The sequence below is a fragment of the Chrysochloris asiatica genome, unplaced genomic scaffold, assembly GCF_000296735.1.
Source record: "Chrysochloris asiatica unplaced genomic scaffold, ChrAsi1.0 scaffold00038, whole genome shotgun sequence".
Classification (NCBI taxonomy): Eukaryota; Metazoa; Chordata; class Mammalia; order Afrosoricida; family Chrysochloridae; genus Chrysochloris; species Chrysochloris asiatica.
In genome coordinates, this window is record NW_006408556.1 from 9,933,502 (window position 1) to 9,939,477 (window position 5,976).

At 43.4% G+C, this 5,976-nt stretch overlaps 1 pseudogene; it reads right to left on the reverse strand.

The window, feature by feature from the left end:
• Window positions 1-1,286: 1,286 nt before the first annotated feature.
• Window positions 1,287-2,012, reverse strand: LOC102834536 (annotated as a pseudogene).
• Window positions 2,013-5,976: the final 3,964 nt, after the last annotated feature.

Here is a 5,976-nt window from a genome sequence, read left to right on the forward strand (position 1 = left end):
GGGCATACAGTTCAATTCATAACAAGATTGATGATCAGAACACCTATATGTGATGTGTCTGTGTTGAGTTGAGTCCAGGTTAGAAACTTCTTTTTCCCTCTAGGCATTAACAGCATCTTTGATGATGGAGTTCAGCCCTTCCTTATACAGAGCCCGGGTGTTAGCAGGTTGATTCTGGCATATTAAGTGGTGGGTGGAGACTGTCTTTGAATTTCGGAGTGATCTTCCTCTTTCCCAGTCTCAGAAGAATTTTTGGAAGTAGGAACTTTTGTCTTTTTTGGATTTGAGAGAACGATTTCTTGTTATAATGAATACAAGATTCCACTGAAACTGGAATAGTAGACAAAATATGGTTGAACTTAATTAAATCTTCAAGGGAAATAAGAGGCTCAAACAAAGCAAATGAGAAACCAAGATTGGCTTGGAATAAACATAAGACTAGTACTTCAGCATGAGTGTATCTCCTGACCCCTCCTATAGCAGCCAGTCTGCCACTCATTCTTCCATCCTTAATCCTTCTGCGGCAGCATGTCAAAGCAAATGGATTCTTTCCCTGCATTGCAGGTATAAGCCAACCCAATATAGTACCCCCACTTGGACATGATACAAAACAAAAAGTTTATCTTCTTTGAGGGTAGTGTGCACACTGGTTGTTATCTATGTAGTGTCAGCATAAAAGGTAGTGACTTTAACCACATCAGAGCTGCTATTGCTCAGAATCTGTTATGTAGTCCTGTAGCCAAGTCAATGTTGCTACACTAAATTGTCAACACAGAAGAATATCTTTTTGAGCTCCAGATCTCTGAACATTTCTAAAGGCCATTAAAGGGGATATAGACCAGAACTGTATTTCAAAACTATAGACATTACGGATATGTCTACATTATTACTATTGATTGTAAAGTATACCCTCAATGGCTCTTTCTAGGGAAGTGTGCAGACAAACAGAGGAAATGTTGAAATGTCAGAACTTATGACAGGCGAGGGGAGACAGAGAAGGGTGTTCTATTCACAAGGTCAACAAATGTATCCATGTTCAAAGAGAAGTCTGGGTGAAAAAAAATATATAATATATAAAAACCAAGTCAAAGGGAAAAGGGTTTCATACAACGCAGTATCAAAAACTAAAAAGAACACACTAAATACAAACTGGTGGCAAATAAGTCCAGAGCCTTTTGTGACAGGTCCTTCTAGCATCAATCAGGATTCTTCTCAACAGTTGTTTGAAGAACATTTACAGATGTGGTGACGTCAACAAGAGTCTCTCATGGGAGAGTGGGCAGGTTTCAATCATTGGTTTCAGGGTCTGTCTGTGCCATGTAGGCATCTAACTCGGCATACAGGTGTCCTTTTGTTTTTGACATGTATGCATCCAATGCATCCAGCTGTTCCTTGGTCAGTACAGGGTGAGAAAGGGCACCTCTCCCTCGTTCACAGCCTCCTCCTCGGCCTCCAGCCCCCTCTTCCCTAACCTATCATACCCCGACCTCTACCACCAATTCCGCCATGACCCATAGCTCCACGCCCTAGGCCCCGCTCTCCCTCGAACACCACTTCTTTTTAAGCCCATTTGGGGAGCAACGGCTTGTCCACTTAGGAGCAGGTTTTGACCTCTGAGTGACATCCCGCCCCTAAGTAGGGTTCTTATGGCACATCCCACATGTAGTCCTCCTCTGGGAAAGCCTCTGAATTATGGGCAGGCCTCGTCCTCAGATTGCTCTCCTGGCCAGGGCCCCTATTGGTCGGCCTAACCGTGCCTGGATGTTACTCTTACCCAGGTGCTGCTTTAAGCTCTGCTTAAGTTTGAATGCTGCCTGGACAGAGGGTCTATTCTCCATCTGCTGGGCCAGTCTTCTGTTTCTGGTACCAGCTAGCTGCTGTTGTTGCTGCATCGAAGCCCAAATATTCACCGGCATCGGCTGTTTGTTCTTCAGCATATTAGTAAAGCGCTCCTTTAGAGACATCTTGGTGGTGCTTTTTAGCACAACTTTCGGAGTTGATTGTACAGCCATCTTCAAATCTCGAGAATCAAAGGAAACGGACGCCAGGGCTGCCACCATGGCTGCTGCAGGCGGGCCTGGGACCTGCCGAACCTGAATGGATGGTGGGGAGCTCTAGGCTAGTTCATTGTTGGTTCTCACCCGGCCAGCTCTTTTCTCTATGCCACCACTGCTGCCACAGACGCCGCCACCTACCGTTCCATGTCCCAAACAAAATTGGCCGCGCCAATCCCTTTATTCTTATTTGAACTTTACAAAACTCCTTTGGGGTGGCGTGGTCTTCATCCCAGGTTATTTATTGATGAGGAAGTCTAAGCTTCAAGAAGTTACCTGACATGCTGATCTTACACAGGCAGTGAAAGTGGGACTGGAGTTTTAACCAGAGCCTCTTACTTCAGTACTTGAATGCTCGTCACCATCTTCTATAACTGCGCCATTAAATTAAAAAACTGAGAAAAACCAAAGAACCAAACCATTACCTCCAGTTCTATTCCTACTCATGCTGATTTCATGTACATCAGAATAAGACTGTGTTCCATAGGGTTTTATAGGGCTGTGACATTTCAGAAGCAGAATACCAACCTGCCTTTTGAGGACTCTCTTGGTGGGTTTGAACTGTCAAACTTTTGGTTAGTAGTCAAGGACTTAACAGTTTGCACCACCTAGGGACTGCAAATCAAGGAAAGAGCTGGTCTTGATTATAGACCACATGGATGGGATTCTTGTTCATTCCTTTTAAAGTCTTCACTGTGTACTACACTACTATGGCCGGCCCACACACTATGGTTCTAGCCCTGAAGAATGACTAAGGAGACCTCTGTGAAGTCATCTCCCATAAATATGCTGGGCCTTGCAGGTGGACTTTGGAAGCAGGGCCAAATTTGGTAAGATATGTGAGGATTTCCCAGCAAATAAATGCATTTTTCAGGATGAGCAGTGTACTGCATAGAGCCTCATATTCTGGGAATATACTGAAATAGAGACATGATTGATGGGTGACAAAGGATGCAGCCCTTTTTTTCTGGTGGTCTTGAGAATAGGAGAAATACCTACCTACATAAGGGCCCCCAGGAGTGATAGGGATGGAGAACAGGGTGCATCAGATGACCCTGGGATGGACTTTCCCACTTCAAGGATTCTTCAGAGCATATAATCTCAAAAACAGTCCCTTAGCACTGAGATCCACATATTTGAAGGGCTTTGCCTGCTCCTCTTCCACACAGAACTGGAGGAAGCTCACCTAGGCAGGGATGGAGACTCCACTCCCTAGGCTGGGATTGTGCTGCTGTTCCTTAGCCTCCTTCCTCCTGTCTCCACTCTGGTTCCACTCTGCAGATCTAGTTCTCTCTCACCTCGGCTTAATTCCTTCCTTTCTCTTAATTTGCCTCGAATGAAGGTACTCAGTATTGATCTCGCAGATAGACAGTCACAGATACTGCATGTGAAAGGCATTAACAAGGACATTATAATTTCCATTTAGTCTGTCACTTGATTTATATCTCTACTAATTCTACTACATCTCTCCTTATGACTGTGGACTATTAGACTGGCCTGTGAATTCCAAGGAATGAAGATCACACCTTAGCTCTGGATACTAGAAATGAGCGCATGTTAGCACTCTTTGATGCCATAGTAGCTTCCCATAACCGTTTTCAACGGTGACTAACAATGTGGCACTGTAGGCTAAGCACTGGACTGCTAACCGCAAGGCGGGTGAAGCAAACCCACAGCCACTCCTTGGAAACTCTATACAGTGTTGCTATGAGTCAGAACCGTCTCGATGGCACTAACCACAACAATAAGAGACTCTTCCTGTTAAGTGCCATCGAGTCTGTTCCGATTCACAGCGTCCCTATATAAAGTTTCCAAGAAGCAGCTGGTGGGTTTGAACTGCTGACCTTGTGGTTTGCAGTCCAGTGCTGATCCTACAGTGTTATACCAGGAGTCCAATAAGAGGCTAGGCAATAGATATTACTAAACCAAAATGCAAAAGCAAGTTAGCTGTTGAATCAATTACGATTCATTGGGACCGTGTGTGTGTCCTAGTAGAATACTGCTCCATAGGATTTTCAACAGCTGGAATATGTAGGGAGGAGATTTCTAGGCCTTTCTTTCAAGGTATCTCTGGGTGGACTCAAACTGCTCACCTTTTGGTTGGTTGCCAAGCATTTAAGCCTTTGCCCCACCCAGGGACTCCACTATATACACTGTTGTTGTTGTGAAGTGTCATCGAGTTGATTCCGTTTCGTAGCAACCCTGTTGGAGCAGCTAGTGGGTTTGAACTGCTGACCTTGTGGTTCTCAGTTCAGGGCTGAGCCTACAGCACCACACCAGGAGTCTGGTATTCACACTAGGAAGTTGGAAAAGCAGGACTAAAGTTGAGAGGAAAATGGCGCTTAGAATGCACCCATAGATTGGGGCCTAAGAAAGTGTTTGACTTTCACAAGCAGAGAGTGAATGCTGTGGTGGCATTCCTGATAAAGGATGAGAATTAGGAAAGTGCGTATATTCAGGAAAAGAACAATAGCTGAGCAAACTCTGGGGAAATAGCAACATTCAGGTGCAAGAAGAGAAATCAGAAAGAGAAGCTGTACAAGAGAAGATGTGATGATAGGAAGATGAGAGAAGTGCTTTAAGAAAAGGGTGGTCTAATTCCTGGTGTGGCACTGTAGGATCAGCACTGGACTGCAAATCACAAGGTCGGCAGTTCAAATCCACCAGATGCACCACTCCTCAGAAACCTACACAGGATCTCTATGAGTCAGAACCAACTCAACGTCACACATCAACAGCAACAAACTTTTCAAAGGCTATGAGACAGAAGAGTGACAAGACTGTTTAGGATTCATATGGAAGGTCATGTTGACCTTGGAAAGAATGACTCTAGGAATTTGGAACAGGATGTTGGAGGGTAGCTAGAGATGTGGGGCGGGAGTTAGGGGAGACATGAATGGAATTTTCCAGATCCTGAATTTACTTGCAATTTGCTTTTTCTTGGTAGAATTCATACTAATTTAAGAGAAATAAGAATTCTCCTCTGAACTCTGCTGTTGTTGTGCTATTAGAGATAATGTAGAAAATACATGGAATTGAAATCAGAGAAACTAGAGTTGTATCCGAGGTCCCTTGTTTGCCTAATTTTGGTCTTGGGCAGGACACTTAGCAGAGCTGGTCGATCTTTTTAGGAAAACTCAAGGTTATAATGATGCTTTCTAAAGTTGTGAGGTTCAGAGGATATACTTTGGAGACTGTAAAGAAGGATGAAAATGAACACTATCAAGCTAAAAATAATTTTTATGTCTATAAACTATAAACAATGCTCAGGAATTGTCTCAGTATTATATTTGGGTGGATCTATGGGTCTTAGTTACCTAGTAATGCTGTAACAGAAATACCACAAGGAAATGGCTTTAACAGACATTCATTCTTTCACACTTTATTGTTGTTGTTAAGTGCTGTTGAATGTTTTCTTTTGTGGTGTTTAAAAAAAAAATTATTGTGAATTGAGTGATAGTTTACATAGGAGAACATTGGTTTTACACTCGGTGTTTCATTGCAATGATTACCATCTCTATCGTGCATCATCATTCAACAGTATTTGCTTCTATTCCCTCTGTTTTTTGTTATTTTTGTGGGGTGGGGGTGGGGGAATGAACACAAAAATACTTAGGAATATATATAATTTAAACTACCAAATAAATAGGCACATTCTGCAAGCCTGCCTCCTGGCTGCCAGCTCTCATTCCTTCTCTTTCCGTATGTCTAGAATCCTCATGTGGATGTGAAAGCTGGACAGTGAATAAGGAAGATTGTAGAAGAATTGATGCCTTTGAGTTGTGGTGTTGGAGGAGAATACTGAAAGTGCCATGGTCTGCCAAAAGAACCAAGATCTGTTTTGGAAAAAGTGCAACCAGAGTGCTCCTTGGAGGCCAAGATGGCTAGGCTTCGTCTCTCATGCTTTGGACACATTGTCCGG